This window comes from Chlorocebus sabaeus, chromosome 8 (genome assembly GCF_047675955.1).
Source record: "Chlorocebus sabaeus isolate Y175 chromosome 8, mChlSab1.0.hap1, whole genome shotgun sequence".
NCBI classification, from domain to species: Eukaryota; Metazoa; Chordata; class Mammalia; order Primates; family Cercopithecidae; genus Chlorocebus; species Chlorocebus sabaeus.
This window is the reverse complement of record NC_132911.1, coordinates 56421587-56441431: the sequence shown is the minus strand read 5'-3', so window position 1 is coordinate 56441431 and position 19845 is coordinate 56421587. Positions and strand designations below refer to the sequence as shown.

Genomic DNA, 19845 nt, shown 5'->3' with positions numbered 1-19845 from the left:
GGTGTACAAACTTGACTGAAGTTCATTTAGTTGCATCGCTGTGGATGAAAAGGAGTGGAGCTACTTTTACAGAAATGTAATTGTCATTCTTCAAAACAGAATAGGTCTGTGTTGTCATTAAAATGAGAAGGCCCAGATCATTACTTTTGGTTTATGTAAACTTGTTTCCACCTATATGGGTCTTGCATCTGAAATATATATTTTTTTTATTTAAAGAAAATATGCATGGCTTTATCTATTTGACAACTTCCTTCTTTAAAGAAATTTGAGAAACTTATTTTGTGTTGTCAGAAATAAACTTTGTATTACTGAACTTTTATTCTGATTCACTCATTTAACAAATAAATATTAAAACTGCTTAGTTCAGAGGACTGTAGTAGATGCTGTTAGTAATACCTCTTTTCCACCCCTAAGGATCCCCATGTAAGAGGAGCTATAAAATGCTTGCTAGAGAATAAGGCAGTCATCCTAAGTGCATATGAGGGACAAAGTGACAAGAGAATCTACAACACTCCCTTTTCGAGTTCACAGATCTGAAACCTGGTTCTTCCACTGACTCAGTCTGTGCCCTGGATAAGTTCTCTAACTTTTCTGGGCCTCGGTTTCCTAGTCTGTTAGATGGGAGCAAGAGTGATGGGAGATAAATGTTGCCTTATAACTTATGTGAAAATTAAGTAAGATCATCTACCTAATGCCCCTGGCATATTGTGTTTGGTGTTTTTAACTTTCACTTGCGGTTTGAGGCAGCGAGTGGACGTGCCAATGTCATGTCACACACCGCCTGTGCATTCGCTCGTACCAGTACAGAACTCTTTCTCGTATTTTCACTTCCAGAGCCCCCAATTTTGTGAGTGTCCCTGAAGCATTGTGACAATTCCATTTTATGTGTCTGCGTGCTCATATCAAGACTAAGGTAACATGTTAAAAATTCTAAACATATATTAAGCATATGTGATTAAATTGGCTTATTATGCAGAGTTTTATTAGTAGCTAACAAAAGTATACCTAAAAATTTTATTACTCGTCAACTTAAACTCCCTATAAGCAGAAATATTTAATTTCATTGAATTTAAAAAGGAAACATCTATAACTTAAGTATTTACAGCATAGGTCTTTAACTCTTAAGATTATGGGGTTTTCTTCTTTCTTTTTTTTTTTATTTTTTTGCCCCTTTGGGATTTATTTCATAAGTTTTTTGGCTTAGATTGTTTCTTTTAATTGATACATTGAATTTGGTTTAAGTTTTCCCTCTTTAAGGACGTTATAATTGAAAAATATTTTACTTTATTTATTTTTATCACCTATGTAAAGGATCTTGAACCCAGTTAATTGATGAATATTTAATCTTAGGAGATAAAATTCCATTCCAGTGAACTCAAGAGATATCTGAATTTCTTTACGAGTATTTGAATATAGTGTTGTCAAATGTTACATCAAATTTATAAATTTTTAGGCAAAAACTTATTACTCTTTTGGTTTAACTTGTCAGAACATTTGTTCTGATAGGGTTTGATCTATATATTTAAGTTGTAACTTGAAAGAATTTTGTTGCTGAGAATTTCTGATCTCGTATATCTTGTGTCCATAGGTAAATTGCATTGACCTGCAAAAATGTCAATGCCTTTAAAGTTTTATTAGTAACTTATTTATACTATTAAGTGGAGTTAACTACAATACTATAAGAACATTTTTGATCAGACTGTTTTAATTTTTTTGATTTATATAGTGCAACTAACTTTGAAGGTGCTAGAGATATCTGCACTAAATATGGGTTCTCCAGATATTCTTAAATATTATATTTGTTGGTATGCTGGGTGAAATGTATATTAATTGATACTATTCTAATGAAGAGTTACACTTGGTAATTCTATAAAAATATTTCTATTACTATTTTATAAAAAAATAAGAATGAAAATTTTTGTGGTACATTTTCTCTACTCCTTCCAAGATTTGAAAGTAAACAAAGCTAGCTTAACTTAATTCCCTAAATTCTGAGGTTCCTTCATGAAGGAAACATGGCAGAAGGCCAGTGTGTAAACCTCACCACATCCTTTTTTTCAGATGTGTCATATATATATCCAATTTCAATATGAGTGAATTCATGCTTGGCATGAGATAAAACTTAGTTACCCTTACTTATAATGACAGGCAGAAGCAAACTGAAAGGAAATGGTTAATTATTTAAATAGAATAAAGAGTATTTTCATTCCTGGAATGTAGATTAAAGAGAATATGAAAACAAAAAAGTGTTATTGAAAATCTAATTTGTAAAAGAATACCATTAGATAGAAAGATGTGTCCACTGTTTGCTCTTTTGTTTCTATAGTATACTTGGTATGAATTAGAATGAAGGTATTTACCTCTTTTAAATTTTCTTTCAAATATCAGACAATGGTGGAGAATTAGTCTTAACATTTCTATTCTGAAGGGTGAAAATGAGGTGAGGTTGAAATATGTTCATGAAGTAAATGAAATCAGGAAAAGATTGAGGCTGACACTATGACTACTCTAGAAAGGGGCAAAAATTCGAGTACACAACCTACTATCTACGCAGTCCTGGATCTTTTTTGTGTGTGAAAGACACCAGTGTCTACCAAAAGGGTTAAAGAAAATGCATTCTGTTGCATCTGCTTACTAAATCCCTTACTTTAGTAGAAATTCAAATTTTGTAAAGATTATTCGTTTTATTGATGCATATAATTATAATCACAAGCCATCTGCTGGTTTGGCAGGCATGGTTAAAATTCTCTAACTCTCATAACCTTTCAAGTACAGTGCCCTTGGGACTCTATTTCACTTTTATATTTTGGAAAACATGTAGGGACAAATAAGGGCGGTCATCTGCAGAGTGTCAGACCTGGGGAAATGGAAGAATGGGGATAGGAGTGGATGCTGTGGTTATTTTAATGGTAGAGGAAGTTATTTCCTGTTTTCTTTTTTTTGCTTCTGACTTCATGAAGGATTATCCTAGTTTCTATGATGTATTTGGGAATTTTTTTGCTAGGGATTATAGCTCTGTCATTTCATTCCTGAAAAGCAGGTTCCAACTCTAAACAAAATGAGCAAACAAGAAAACTCTTCCAGATATTGCTTACATTGGTTTTCACAGGTAAATCAGATATATTTCACTTAGACTTTCAGAACTAATAGAATATCCCGCTGGTATTTATTTTTCTGAAATACTCACATTCAGTTGAAAACCCTTCCAGCTTTCGATTTCAGATTGTAGAACAGCTACAGCTGATGATACAGACCTTTTGGTTTAAAGGTCAAATTTCCAAGCATTTTTATCTTGGTATAAATCATGTACTGACCAGGTTTCCCATTCAGTCTCATCATGGCCCATCTTTGCTACTGTAAACATTTGAAGTTTGGTGAAGTTCCGTAACCGATGCCCTACTTCCTTGGGAATGTTTCTTCCATAATCAAATCTTATCAGCTGGAGGATCCAAGGGTCAGGTTTTACATATTAGGGTTAGCACACAGGCCATTATCACAGGGACTGCAAGTAAGCTGAGGGGAATTGAAGAAGCCATAGGATCCAGGGCTACCTGACTTTGTCAAATAATGGAAACATGCATATGCACAGCTCTCTCTCTCTCTCTCTCTCTTTCTCTCTTTCACACCCACTCCCTGCCACCCTATGGAAAATCATTGACTGAAGAAATATGTCTTAGGGTTTGGTAAATGAGAAAAAGAACTTTTGGTACCAACATTATACATATAATTTGTTCAGAACAATGGTGATATATGTGACAATAATTATAATAATGATCCTTAACATTTGTGAAGTCCTTACACTGTGCCAGGCATTGTGTCAAGTTCTTTAGATGCATTATGTAATTTAATGCTCATAATAATTCCATTAGTATCCTATTTTTACAAATGAAGCAACTGACTAGAGATGTGAAGATGCCCTTCCTTATGTCACCAGCCTTGAACCCAGATTGAGCCCAAATCTGACTGTTCCCCACACCCTTTCCCTTAATCTCTCCTTAGGGTACAGTGTCTCTGGGAACAGAATAAAGAGGAAAAATCTGTGTCAGCAATATAGTGTCAAATGACGCTGAGTCCCAAGTACACCTGGGTTCCAGTCATAGTTAAATATCATTAAGTAGTTGAAGGATCCTGATGAAGTGACTTGACAAGTTGCTTTATTTTTCTTATTAATAAGATCTGTCACATTAAGGGTCATGCTAGGGGACCCCTTGGGCCCTTTACATCCCCCAAATTCTATAACTCTGTGAACTTTTTAAAATTTAAAACATCCTATGAATTTGAAAAATAATTCAAAGACTGCAGAAGCACTCATTATACCTCTGTAAGACATGTATATTTAGCACACCAATTAACCTTGATATCAGAAGTAGCCTGTTCTGAGAATCACAGGAGCTTCAGCTCTGATGCTACACATTAGATCCAAAGTTCAACATTTGGCCAAATAGCCAGAAATCTTAGCTCTATGAATATAAACATAGATACATAGAAACATCTGGTAATTGAATTCTTCCTCTGAGTATTTTAGTGTCAAGCAGAAAACATTTTTGTCCAATAATAATAATAACAACACTGACATAGAGCCAACCACTCTTCTAAGTATATATTTTTTTTGAGGCAGAGTCTCACTATTGTTGCCCTGGCTGGAGTGCAATGGCATGATCTCGGTTCATTACAACCTCTGCCTCTGGGATTCAAATAAATCTGCCTCAGCCTCCCTCCCAAGTAGCTGGGATTACAGGTGCCTGCCACCACCCCCAGCTAATTTTTGTATTTTTAGTAGAGGTTTCTGTTAAACCTCTACTAAATCATGGGGTTTCGCCATGTTGCCCAGGCTGGTCTTGAACTGCTGACCTCAAATGATCAGCCTGCCTCGGCTCCGCAAACTGCTGGGATTGCAGGCATGAGCCACAGTGCCTGGCTACCTAAGTACTTTATATTAATTAATTCTTTTTATTCTCACAACGTCACCAAAGCAACAGTCTATAAGATAAGGTCGGCTAGCATCCCCTGTTTATCATGGAGAAAACTGCACCATGGAGAGCCATGCAATTTGTCCGTGATGCCGGGGCTGCTTGGTCAGAGACTGGATTCAACCTCAGGCACCATAGCCCCCAGAGCGGGTGTGCAGCCACCCAACAGTCTGCCTCTGTGCTTTTACTCTATGGGCTTGTCACTAAGATTGCACTTGAAAGAAGGCTCAATTGCTTTAAAAAATATTTGAAAAGATAGATTACAGGTTGCTAATATGTTTAGACAGACTGTAATATTTATTTTGTATTTTAGATCTTAATTAGGCAGTTACTGTTACAATGCTTGTATAGTTTCCTTAACTTATTATAGATTAATCTGCAAGCGTTTTTTAGTCTTTTGAAAAATGCCATGTTGAAAGTGTACTAATAAGTAAAAAGAGTCAAGTTATTGAGGGTTGACAAAAATCACTTAGAAGAGAAACTGTATTTAAAATCATTTTATTCTTCTCAGTACCTAGCGGAGAAACTTTAACATATTGAGAAATGTGTACATGTTTGCTTTTATAAAAGAAAGCATGTAGAAATGAAGAATTTCCCCAGTTTTGTGCCTCTAATGGAAAAAAAAGAAGGAAGAGTTTCAATTACATTATTATAGTTCCTCCTAGGTAGATGTCACGTCATGTTCACAGGAGATTACGATATTTTATTCCAGCTGAATATGATTTAGAATGATGTTTGTATTTTTCATGTACTAAAGTTTCCAAGACAATGAAGTCAAAAACGTTAACTATCAGATCTAGAAAATTGTGAGCAAGTTATTTAGGTTCTGTGCAATCAGTTGACTAAGAAATATTTACAGGCCTAAAAGTATCAGAAGTGTAGACAGTGAATATGAGCCACGGCATCTGCCCCTAATAACCTTATGAGCCACAGTAGAAGAAAGTGATACGTAGGCAAAGCTGCCAACCTTGTCTGGGTTTTTGTTCACATGCTAGGACAGACTTGCACAGCACCCTCTACAAAGACAGAATAGGCTGTGGCCACATCCAGTTTCACTATATTACTCAGCCTTAATGTATGTGGGGCCAGAGCATCTTCACCAGGCGTGGCCAATTCTATTTTCCTCTAAAAAATTAAGTTCTGTCTTAAAGAATAGAAGGACCACCTTTGTTTAAAGGTAGCATCAAGGAAGATTTTATAGAACAGGCATTTAAGGAGTCTTGAATCCATCCATTCAACAAACGTATTGAACATTGACTAGTTTCCAGCAACTGAATCAAGAAGTGAGAATGCAGACATAAGTACTCAAGGAACTTATTCCAATGCAGGTGACAGGAGCAAGTGGCAATCACAGTACAGTAGGACCTGTCCTATGCAAGAGGCAAGCCCAGGACATAAATTTGAAAACTGGTAAAGACTCATAAATGACAGGTATCTGGCTTGGATTACCAGATGAATGGTTAGCCAAGATAGGAGATTCGGAAGGAAGAGGTTGTTTAGAGGGAAAAGTAGTGGGTCCTTTCTTGTACATATTGAATGAGAGACAACCGGGTGGTGACATTGAATGTACAGTTGATTAGTGGATCTGAAATTCAGGAGTGAGACCTGGGATGAAGAGATACACTTTTGGATGTGGTTTCCAAGGAGAATATATAGAGTGAGACATAAACCAGAGACATAAACGGCTTATTTAGGAAAAGACTGAGCAATCATGTGAGTTGCTCTGAAAATAGACTGATCCGGCACCATTAGATGTGCCAGATAGCAGTCCATGAGTTGTGTAGTGAAAGCAAGGTAAGAAAAGAAAGGAAGCCTCTGGGACTATTAAGAAGTTTGACCCTGAAAAACAGAGATAGTAATATATAAAGAATAAATATGTTTCTATGCCAAGGAGAAAGAACCAGGAGAGATAAGAAGACAGAAAATTTTTCAGATACAGAAGAAAGAAAAAGTAGATGAAGTAGGAAACAAATGTAAAGTGAGCCCAGTAAAGAACCCATCTTTAGAAAGGAGAGGATCTCTTTTCTTCCTCTAAAACCAGAAGAAAGGAGGAATGTACACAGATTAAAGACACCTGTATAAGCCTACAGATGAGATGTTAAGACTATTCAGAATTAATAGTCTCAAAATTTTCTGTAAAATGAGGTAGCAAAATTCTGTAGACTCAGTGTGAAACGGTTTTAAACTACAAGTTCCTTTAACATGTTAGTTTTTGTTAATTATTACATTTACATAGTATAATTAAAAAGAAAACATTCTATCTAACACTTAAGTTTTATATTATCATACATCAATTATATATAATTGATATTGGCATAGAAACTTAGAAAACTAAAAAACTAATGAGAACCAGAAAAGCTAGCGATTTTTCTTTTGGATTTGGAACAGTCTTAAACAATTCATGCAATTAGAAAGGCTAAAGGGAAAGTGGAGGCTGGGCTTGGTGGCTCACGCCTGTAATTACAGCACTTTGGGAGGCCGAGGTGGGCGGATCGCTTGAGCCCCGGAGTTCGAGACTAGCCTGGACAAAATGACAAAACTCTGTCTCTACAAAAAATACAAAAATTAGCCAAGTGTGGTGGCATGTGCTTGTGGTCCCAGCTAGTCAGGAGGCTGAGGTGGGAGGATTGCTTGAGCCAGGGAGGTCAAGGCTGCAGTGAGCCATGAGCCTGCCACTGCACTCCAGTCTGGGTGAGAGAGTGAGATCCTGTCTCAAAAAAGGAGATTGGGGTTGGGAAATGGAAACTGTTCTCCCCATCTGGGGTCCTATAGAGAAAAAGTAGGCGGCGTGAGAGAAGGAAGAGCTTGCCTTCTCTAATAGAGACCCCATGTTGGGGAGTTGAAAGTCATGCGTTTGGATCATAGCAGGCAGCTGATACACATCTGTTCTTAATTTGTGGGGTGGTTTTTTTTTTTGTATTTCTCTTTTTTATAATGGAGTTAGAACTTCAACTGCTTGCATTCTCTTCACCTTTACCACCTCCACCCCATCTAGGCTCATCTTCTCATACCCAGTTGACTGCCATGGTCCAAAAACTGATTTCCCTGTGTGATGCCAGCACTCAAAGTGGTCCAAGAACTGCCTATCATTCTTAAAATAGCATGCAGGCATCTTACTGTGGTCTCTGTGTTTCCACCTGTTTTCTTAACAGCTTTCTTGAGATAAAATTCACATATCATACAATTTACCCATTTCAAGTGTACAGTTTAATGGTTTTTAGTATATTCAGAGTTTTGCATTCATCATCATGGTCAATTTTAGAACATTTTTATTTTCCAAAAAAGAAATTCTGCACCCCTTATCTATCACCTTCCAAAGGGAAGATGCAACATAGTCCTTCCAGCTCTGTGCAACAACTCATCTACTTTATGTATCTATAGATTTGCCTATTCCGGGCATTTCATATAAATGGAGTCATGTAATATGTGATCTTTTTGCCTGGCTTCTTTCACTTGGCATGTTTTCAAGGCTCATCCATGTTTCGGCATATATAACTACTTCATTCCTTTTATTGGTATAGATATAGGAGGTACAAGTGCAGTTTTGTTACATAGATATATTGCACAGTGGTGAAGTCTGAGTTTTTAATGTCACCATCATCCAAACAGGGTAGATTATACCTATTAAGTAATTTTTCATCCCTCACCCTCCTCCCACCTCCCACCCTTCCGAGTCTCCTATGTCTATTATTCAACTTTCTATGTCCATGTTCATACATTGTTCCTATTTATTAGTGAGAACATGTGGTATTTGACTTTCTGTTTCCAACTTACTTTCCTTAAAGTAATGGCATCTAGTTCCGTTCATCTTGCTACAAAGGACATGGTTTCACTCTTTTCTGTGGTTGAGTAGTATTCCATGGTGTATACATGTATATGCACATGTGTGTTTAAGCCACATTTTCTTCATCCAGTCATCCGTTGATGGACAATTAGGTGGATTTCATGTCTTTGCTATTGTGACTAATGCTACAACAAACATACATGTTCAGGTATCTTTTTGGTGTAATAATTTTTTTCCTTTGGGTAGATACCAGTGGTGGTATTCCTGGATTGAATGGTAGTTCTGTTTTTAGTTCTTTGAGAAATGTCTTTACTGTTTTCTATAGAGGTTGCACTAATTTAGTACTTCGTTCCTTTTTATTGCTGAATAATATTCCACTGATTGGATGTACCACCTCTTGTTTTCCTTTAATTGGTTGATAGACATTTGGATTGTTTCCAATTTTTGGTTACCGTGAATAATGCTGTTATGAATATTTGTGTACAACTTCTTAAGTAGACACATGTCTTCATTCTTCTTGGGTATGTACCTAGAAGTCAATTGTTGGATTATATAGTAACTCTATGTTTAACCATTTGAGAAATTGCCAGCTATTTTTCAATGTTGCTGAACATTTTTTCTACTAGCAACATGTGAAGGCTGAATTTCTTCACACCCTCTTCGACACTTGCTATTGTCAGTCTTTTTTATTTTCACTGTCTTAATGGGTTCACAGTGGTATCTCATCGTGATTTCAATTTGCATTTCCTTAATGACTAATGATGTTGAACATCTTTTCATGTGCTTAATGGTCATTCTTTGTAGAAATGTGTATTCAAGTCCTTTGCCCATTTTTGATTGGGTTGTCTTTTTATTACTGAGCTGTAATGGTTTTTTATTTATTCTAGGTACAAGGGCTTTAACTGTTTACACTATGGCACATGGTTCTTGCATCCTTTCTTCAGTCAGCAAAGGTCATTCCTGCCTCAATGTGAAATAGCCCATCCTCTAGCCTACATTATTGTCCCATTGCATTTATCACTGCTTTCAACTGCATTGCATATTTATTGTTTCCTTGTTTTTGAGTTTGGCTCCCACACTGAAGTATAATATCTGTGTTATCCATCCCTTCATCTCCATCACCCATCTTGTGATGATGATAGATTGTTTTGATCTAACAAATGGGCTTTAGTGCAAGAGTCCAATCCCAGTGCTACTCCTCAGGAGCTATGTGGCCCCAGGCAAGCACTGAGATGCTCTGCATTTCAATCTCCTAACTTTAAAGATGGAAATAATTAATAGTTCCTGATTCATAAATTTATTATGCAGATTGAGTTAATATACATAAAGCATTTATAATAGTATCTAGTGTAAAGAAATAATAGAATAATAGAAAAAAATGAATATTTTTTAATGAATGCTTAACAAATTATCCTACTAACTCCATGTTCTCTTGAAGAAAATGAGCTGCTTAATCCTCAGAGATGTAATTACTCTCATCAACACAAGTCCTCGCCATGCCCACATTGGGGCATTCATTGTGGACCACATACCTGTGGGCTTTGCCTAGGGACTGATCTCTTTTTGGATCATGGCATTTTACTGAATGTCCACTGTGTACCATGCTTTTTATCCGTGGCATCTCATGCGATCCTTGTAGTTCTAGAGGGAGGATCTGTTTGTCCCTTTTAACAGATGAGGAACCTGATGGTGAGGGAGGTAACTGCAGTTCTGAAATCACAGAACAGCAGAGTTAGGATTCGAACATAGGTTGGTGTTACTTGAGAGACAGAGTGTGTCTCCGTTCTAACTCTGCTGAATCAGACAGTGCTCACGGTCTCCAATCATCCGTAAAGTATTTCCCAGGTCATTTATTGCTGTCCTCCCCAGCATACCAGGTTTATGATTTTTACCGTATTTCAGTGTTCCCATTATCTTAGCTTTTTTGACTGGTATTCCAATAGTCTATCCTGTTATTTCCTGTCTAATTCAGCACAAAAACTCACATTCCCTAAGAGACCACCCTATCATTGTGGGTCTTTCTATGATTTTCTCAAAGAAAGATGTTCAGGTATCTTGCTTCCACTGCCATCTTAGCTAGAGCTACACAGCAGAAAGAATGTTGGCATCAGATATCGTTGTTTTTTGTTTTTTTTTTTTGAAAGGGAGTCTCACTCTGTTGCCCAGGCTGGAGTGCAGTGGCGCCATCTCGGCTCACTGCAACTTCCACCTCCTGAGTTCAAGCGATTCTCCTGCCTCAGCCTCTCAAGTAGCTGGGATTACAGGCACCTGCCACCGTGCCCAGCTAATTTTTATATTTTTAGTAGAGATAGGGTTTCACCATGTTGGCTAGGTTGGTCTTGAACTCCTGAACTCAAGAGATCCACCCACCTTGGCCTCCCAAGGTGTTAGGATTACAGACGTGAGCCACTGCGTTCAGCCTAGATATAGTTCTGAATACTAGCTCGTACTAAAAGAGCGACTTAAGTTTGCTCAGCTTAAATTGGGAATCATAATGTGAACCTCCTTAGATTGTGGTGAGATTTAAATACCATAGCTATGCAATGCCTAGTCCAATGCCTTCGTCAGTGGCAATGTATAGTGACTGCAGCAATTGCTGGAAGCCTCCTCTGATTCATGCTTACTTGTTGCCTCCTTTAGACCATTTTAAAGCATCATCTGCTATTTTCTACATCCCACCACTGCCACTATTTAATCCAAGATCAGTATGTTGCTTAGCATATTCATTTATATTGTCATGATAAATAATATTTTATTTCTTCTATTTTCTTTTTATTTATTGCCCGGTATTTTCGGAACTACCCAGTTTAGTTTAGTATTTTCTTTCGGCATTTTTAATATGCCAGTCACTCCTTTAATTGTAGCATATGATTGATCTGGCAGTGGCGGTCCTTCAGTGTTAATATCCGCTCCCCCTGCACCAAAGCTGATAGTTGTTCTTATGTCGAAGATACAGCAATACTGCATAGGCTTTTTATCCATTTGTATTTTCTTAATTTGTAAAACTAATCTCAACTTATGAGTAAACTGTTCATAAGATTATTTCCTACTTCACTAGTTTTGAAATATAACAAATAATACAGAATTACCTGGTTTAAGCTTCACATGTATGAGTCTTACAAATGAATTGGAACTGCATGTTTTCACCAGCATCACTTTTTGCTACAGGCTGTGGATATTTACTGTTTTATCTCTAAATATTTGGTCCATAGTTTTCCTAAAATTCAAATCACAGGGTCAGGGGCCTCATCATACTTCCCTTTTTTCTTAATACAACACTTAGTCAGCTGGTTCTCATGTGAATAGGCCATGCCCTCAGGAGCACCTTGCTTACAAAGGAGAAGCAGAGAGAAGAGCCCCCTTGCCCTTCCTGTAGGAGCTTCCAGTCTGAAGCTGACCATGAGCTCTGAATCAGGACTCCTCTGTGGGTTAGGGGCTACCGTAGGAGCAGGTGTGGTTTCCTGTGGGAACCCAGAGACCAGGTGTGGGTCAGGAGAAGTTCAGGAGATGAACTCTAGTTCACCTAGTTTACCACAAGGCAAGAATTTCCTTTAAGGAACATTCTTTTTTTATTTTTATGTATTTTTTAAGTGGCATTCGTCTGTGTCATTTTTTTTTTATTAATGCTTATTGCTTTTAAAACTTTTTATTTCCATAGGTTTTTGGGGAACAGGTGATATTTGGTTACATGAGTAAATTCTTTAGTGGTGATTCGTGAGATTTTGGTGCACCCATCACCCAAGCAGTATACACTGAACCCAATTTGTAGTCTTTTATTCCTCACCCTCTTCCCACCCTTTCTCCCAAGTCCCTAAAGTCCATTATATCATTCTTATGCCTTTGCATCCTTGTACCTTAGCCCCCACTTATGTGTGAGAACATACAATGTTTGGTTTTCCATTCCTGAGTTACTTTACTTAGACTAATGGTCTCCAATCCCATCCAGGTTGCTGAGAATGCCATTAATTCATTCCTTTTTAAGGCTGTGTAGTATTCTGTCACACACACACACACACACACACACACCCCACAGTTTCTTTATCCAGTTGTTGATTGATGGACGTTTGGCTTGGTTTCACATTTTTTTGCAATTGCAAATTGTGCTGCTGCAAACATGCGTGTGCAAGTATCTTTTTGGTATAATGACTTTTTTCCTCTGGGTAGATACGCAGTAGTGGGGCTGCTGGATCAAATAGTAGTTCTGGCAGGGCCTGGTGGCTCATGCCAGCCCTTTGGGAGGCCGAGGCGGATGGATTACGAGGTCAGGAGTTCAGACCAGCCTGGTCAAGATGGCGAAACCCTGTCTCTACTAAAAATACAAAAAATTAGGGCGTGGTGGCAGGCATCTGTAATCCTAGCTACTCAGGAGGCTGAGGCAGGAGAATCACTTGAACCCGGGGGGCAGAGGTTGCAGTGAGCCGAGTTTGGTAGTTCTACTTTTAGTTCTTTAAGAAATCTCCACACTGTTTTCCTTAGTGGTTATCATTCACTTTGAAAGCACCTTGTATAAATTAGATCTTTAAAGGCTGGGATTCTGTTGTTCTTCTAAGGCATTTTTTTGGGAATGCCTGTGCATGCTTTTTTTTTGGAAAAATTTAACATAGCCAAAAAATACATAATCTGTTACCTTGGACAGAAAACCAAGAAGGACTGGACATAGAGTCAGGGAACAGAATGGTGGTTACCAGAGGTTGGGGTAGTAGGGATTGGGGAGATGTTGGTCAAAGGTGCAATGTTTCAGTTAGGCAAGAGGAATCAATGATAAATATTTGAGGTGATGGATGTGCAAATTAGCTTGATTCAATGATTCTGCATTCTACATACACATCACTTTGTATTCCATAAACATATAGTTATAATGTGTCAATATCCAATAACAAATTCGATTAAATTTAATTTACTTTAAAAAGAAAACCAAAAAGGTCAGATTCCCTCAGTAATTTGCCACAGCTAATGAGACACTGTGATCTAGAGAGAAGCCAATTGGCTGGTGAAAGCCAATGAAAATAATGACTTAAATTGGATAAGCATTGGACAAAACGCCTGACATAAACTGTACTGACCTCTCATTGGTCATGGAAGACAACTATCAATCAGATGTTCAAATAACTAGAGGCACTTATTTAATCTGAATCATTGTAACTCTTGAAAGCCATCCAAGGAGAGAGGGATCAACTAGGATCTTGACATTCACACCATGACAACAGGCTCACACCATGACAACAGAGTGTATGTCCATCCTAGATCTGTAGGATTAGGAATTCTTCTTCACTCAAACTACACACCCTGATGTTTGTACTCCTAGGGTGGAGTTTTTGTCAAACTTATCAGATTGTTCTCCCATGTTATCAAGAAATAAATTTGGTCTCCACATCTGCAGGGAGATTTTTATTTTATTATCTCTTTGATTTATGCAACAGAAATAGATTCACTATTGGAGTGGCATTCACTATACACCCCTCTCCACTCTGAGGACTCCACTGGTTTATACAAACATTCTCCAGAAGAATAGGTGCTTAATGAAGATTTGAGTACATAAATTAATGAATTAATTAAATAATAGTGTTCTATACCAAGAGGGTTAGTTACACTGCTATTAATCACATTTTTTTTATTTGTGATATTATCCTCTTGTATTTAGATGAGACTGATATTTTAAAGTAGCTTTTTAAAATAAGTATCTGTGGAACAGCAAAAACAAGTAGGTGGCAGTGAGAATTCAGAAGGGGCACTGATTCTTTTAAAATCTTTCTCATGTGCTTACATTCTCCCAGCTTTACTGGAGAACTAGTTGATAAGCTCATGTTCAGAACACTAACTAGTCCTTTATGAACTGAGCAGATCACTGCCAAAGCACCTAACTTCTGCTTGGTGAATGACTTGCTGTTTAGAGAAGCACCTTCCATCTCTTTATTGAAAGATATTCAGCAGATGTTTTATTCTATAATTTATCTTATTATTGCCTTCTTCCTGAAATATGTATTCCTGTGAACAATATTGCAAAATACCCTTGTAACAGCTTTATCACAGAGATATTTACGTGAACAGCAATGCAAATATATTTTTAGTATTAGACTAAAATGTTTCTATCCTCCAAGAAGTTTTCAGGATAATATGTTCTTCAAAATAGCAATGATCAACAAAGAACACCTCATATACCACTGTATATAAGAAACACGCTGCACCATTTGGAAAGTAAGTCAGAATTTACTAGGGCTGATAAAAATATTGAATGTCTCAAGGAAATTTGCATCTTTGTTTGACATTTAAATTTGTTTTTATAATATAATTTGTAATTAATTCATTCCCATATTTTATTTGCTTTTGGCAAGTTTAAATATTGTGCAAACTCCTAGATTTGTAATTTGTGAGCTTATATTTGATAATGGCACCTTGAATGAAGAAGTACATAATTGCCGTTTCTTTCTTGACATGAATGGCTTCATCTGAAGGGAAGATCAGGTTCAATAAGCTATAAAGTGGATCTGAGAATGTATTTCAATGATGGGCCAGAACATTCACTTTTTATCTATTCCTTTCTATCGTAGAGTATTAAAACCAGAGCAAATAAATAGCTCAAAAATAAAGTGGAAGCGCTTCTGCTCTATGTGGGTATATTTAGCTTTTGGGGGTTGGGATTCTTCAACACATTTAATATTGAATACCTGAGAAGTAGTTTTCAAAGTATGGTCTGCAAACTTATCAGCACCAACACCATCTGGGAACTTAGAAATGCACATTCTCATGTCCCACCACGGATCTACGGAATGCATAGCCTGGGCTTTCACAAGCCCTCCGGGAGATTCTGATGTCGTTGATGTTCCACAGCCACTGCTCTGACACTTTGCTGTTCAGTGCAGTCCATGGAGCAGCAGGGGCACCTGGACCCTTGTGAGAACCTCAGAGTGTTGGCACCAGAACATGCCACTTAAGAAGCCACCCGGCTGGGCACTGCAGCTCACGCCTGTAATCCCAGCACTTTGGGAGGCTGAGGCGGGCAGATCACGAGGTCAAGAGATCAAGACCATCCTGGCCAACATGATGAAACCCCGTTTCTACTAAAAATACAAAAATTCGCTGGGCGTGGTGGCATGCACCTGTCGTCCCAGCTACTTCTGTGGCTGAGGCAGAAGAATCGCTTGAACCCGGGAGGCGGAGGTTGTGGTGAGCCAAGATCATGCCACTGCACTCCAGCCTGGCCACAGAGCAAGACTCCATCAAAAAAAAAAAAAAGAAAAAAGAAAAAAAAAAAAAAGCCGACCAGGTGATTCTGATGCATATTGACGTCTGAGAGTCACTGTTCTAAAATTTTAAGATTTAGAGTGAGGAACTTACCAATGAGAGGGTATCCTTTACTCAGAGGCATTCTGGAAGCTAGGAAAGTGGAACTCAGTGTATGCTTACTGTTTGGACATCCCTCTCAGTTACCTCTGGAAATAAAAGGAGGGAAGTGATGCTTAAACTTCTGGTTGCCACGATAAAAAATATATAAGGGCCCACTGTGTCTGCATTATGGGATGGAAAGCAGAGCCACTATATGAAAGAGCTATTATCTGGGTAATAAATTGTATGTATATACATACATGCACAGACATATATATAATTTCCCACAGTGATCTAGACATATTAGGTCAAAACATAGCTTTCAAGTCCAACTTTTTTTTTTGTGGAACTTGCAATTTTCTAATTCACTTTTCATGTACAAGCAATGCTAAGATATTTTGGGGATCTTTTTCTCTTAGGTTGTTTTTTACCTTCAATCTAATTTTCTGCAGTATGAATTTTTCCAGAAGTCTTTTTACTAGTGGTAGAAGTTGCAAACTTTTGAGGCTATCCTTCCACCCTATAGGGTGATTGTTCTGGTGTCAAGGCATCAGTGAGACAAAGCTTTCTGTGGAGATGGTGAAGTTCGCCTCTTTCCAAGGGTTCGGCACTATTTTATATCTACTAGTGGTGAACCCAGGGATCTGGGAGGAAGAACAGTAGCTGACCAAGTACAACCTTCTTTGTAAAAATATTTTTAGCGTGGAGACACATGAGAATTAAAGGATTTTTTAAAAAATCCTTTTGAAATCTTTACACAACATGCCCCCACCCAGTATGTAAATGGGACTGTCACTCCTGTGTTTGTCCACAGCTAGAGTTCCAGATGAACCAGTGTAGTGTGCAATGACAGGAACAGCTGACTCATTAGTAGAGAGCAGTGAAAGGTAATTAACCCTGGGAAAAGTACAGCTGCCGTGCGGGCTGTTCCTTTCTGTAGGATCTGATTAGAAATTAGTGTTAAACCACTGATTCTTTTTTTTTTTTTCTAGAAAAGACTGTCATTGATAATTCACTTTCACTCTCAGGTGTGTCCCTAAAAAAGGTTCTCAAATGTACTTATGAACAAAAGGCCTCAAATCTAAAAAGCATTTTCTGATAACAGTAGACACCTGTTTTTCTCATTAAGGCAGAGTTCTTTCAAATGAATATTGTTTAACTATTGAAGATCAGTAATACCTTAACCCGTATTCTAATAGTCAGCATGGAAATTACTTGAAAGGATTGTTTTATACAGTTAATAAGCTGTAGATAAATAACATTTAATTACGTTTTCTTTTTGTTTTTCTTTCCATTTTTCCTCCTCCGATGCTTTTCCTCAGGAGTGATGGAAACTCTCCAGTTCAGATCCAGTAGCTTTTAGGGAAGGTAAGTAAAATCTATTTAAAAATAAACTTTTCCCCCAAAGAAAAAGAATCTCCAACTTTTCAACATCCATCAAAAACCTGAGAAGTTAAGGAACTTCATTCTAGAGGACCAGAAAAGATGCTTGCTTTGGTTATTGTTGGTATCCTCATGGTTATTGTTGGGTTATATTCATATAGATTTTTGAGGAGTGTTTATACCTGCTCATCCTGATTCATGACTTCATATGTCTGATATTAGGGGCATTAATATGTAAGACATTCAGAATTAACATATATGATTTAAAAATGTGGTAGACAGGATAAGGTACCCTCCCCCCAAAATATCCATGAAATCCCTGAAATCTGTGAATATGTTATCTTGCATGACAAAAGGGATGTGATTTAATGAAGACCTTTGAGATTATCCTGTTTATCTAAAAAAGGTCAACTAATCACATGGTCCTTCAGAAAAAGGCCAAGGAATGAGCTGGGGAGATGAGATGTGAGTGGGACTCAACATTACCCAGCATTGCTGGCATTGAAAATGGAGGAAACAGGCCATTCACCGAAAAAGGAGTGGGCTATGGAAGCTGGGAATGGCTCTCAGTTTACAGCCTGCAAGAAAACAGGGAACTCAGTCCTACAACAGCAAGGAACTGGATTCCACCAACAGCCCAATGAGTGAGGAAATGCATTCTCCCTTGGAACCTCCAGAATGGAGTGTAGCTGAACTTGGTTTTAGTCTGGTGAGACCATACTAGACTTTGGACCTCTAAAACTGTAAGATAACACCTTTCTGCCTTTTTAAGCCATCAAATTTGTACAAATTTGTTACAGTAGCAATAGAAAACTAATACATAATAAGTTTAGCCCCCAATAGATGGGACATATTTTGCAGCTGGCAATCTAAATCCTATGAGTAAATTTCTGTATTTGAGTAAAGAGAAAATGTTCTTGAGAGGCTAAGATTGGTAGTCTGTAAGAATTGGAATATTGATTTTGTCGATTAGAATGATGGTGATTGCCAACTCAGAGAGTTCTGTTTTCTACTTTGTGACACCCTCCTTCCCCAGAAATTCTTTATATGATACATTTGTAAATGCAATACCTGTGTCACCCAAGGTACAAATGAGTACACGCTTTATTGGACTTTTTAGTGAGTCCACGTTTACCTGAGCATGGCTGAGTGGAATGGAACATTGAGGGACAGAAGGCCAGGTCTCTGCTGCAGAGACCTGACAGTCAAAGGATGCCGAGCCTAGTGTTTGAAAGCAGATGGTGGCCATGTGAATCCTGGTTCTACCTCTTTCTACCTGTTTGAACCCCGGGTAAGGTGATGAGCTCAATTTCCTTCCCTTTTCTCATATGTAACATCAATAATACTTCACCATAGACATGCTAAGATGACTAAGTAAGAAAGCACATACAAATTCTCACAAGAATGCCTATCGGCCGGGCGCGGTGGCTCACGCCTGTAATCCCAGCACTTTGGGAGGCCGAGGTGGGCGGATCACAAGGTCAGGAGATCGAGACCATGGTGAAACCCCGTCTCTACTAAAAATAGAAAAAATTAGCCGGGCGCAGTGGCGGGCGCCTGTAGTCCCAGCTACTCGGGAGGCTGAGGCAGGAGAATGGCGTGAACCCGGGAGGCGGAGCTTGCAGTGAGCCGAGATTGCGCCATTGCACTCCAGCCTGGGCGACAGAGCGAGACTCCGTGTCAAAAAAAAAAAAAAAAAAAGAGAATGCCTATCACTCTGAGTTTGGTAAAGGTGAGGTGTATTTATTTAGAAAATACTGTGTTGCCTCATCATTTTGATTAAAAAAATAAATTGATTTTGTCTTTACTTACGGTGAGTGCCATTTTCTCTCCCATACAAAAGTCATCAGTATGAATATATGAACATACATTGCTTAAAATAAATGTAGGTGCACAATAGTCAGGCCAGTCTGGAAAATATAAGTGAGAAAAGTGAACTCTAAGAACTAGGGACTGTGTTATAGTTTAAATGAGTTGAAGATCTTCCTATATAGTTTTCTTTCCAAATCTGGAAAAATATGACTATTATTTCTATTTTACATTTAACTTTTATTCCTGCAAAAGGATCCATTTAAATCATAAGCCATAACTTTTCATGTAAATGAGATAAAAGTAGATATTTGAAAAAATCTGACCATAAAATCTATTACACTTCACACTTGCTCTCCTTTGCATGTTGGGAGCTGATGTTTTCAACATAAAAGAAGACAAAATTGTAAATTCTTCTTAACTGGCATAGCAATCAAACAGATAAAATCTATAGTATTCCAGATGCTAAAATGTCTGGGTTGTTTTGTATTGAAATCCAATTAACAATTATCTCAAGCATCTGAAAAGTGTTATTTTTCACTTATTTCAATTCATTTCAATAATTATGTATTGAGC

The 19845-nt window shown here is 37.8% G+C and overlaps 1 protein-coding gene across 1 annotated transcript in view; it reads left to right on the top strand.

Moving 5' to 3' along the window:
• The first annotated feature begins 834 nt into the window (after positions 1-834).
• Positions 835-19845, top strand: part of ST18 (ST18 C2H2C-type zinc finger transcription factor) — a 137091-nt gene continuing 118080 nt past the window's right edge. The window contains exons 1-2 of the mRNA XM_038000511.2: positions 835-913; positions 17400-17445. The gene's annotated coding sequence lies outside the window, so the exon portion shown is untranslated. The remainder of the gene's footprint in view (positions 914-17399; positions 17446-19845) is intronic.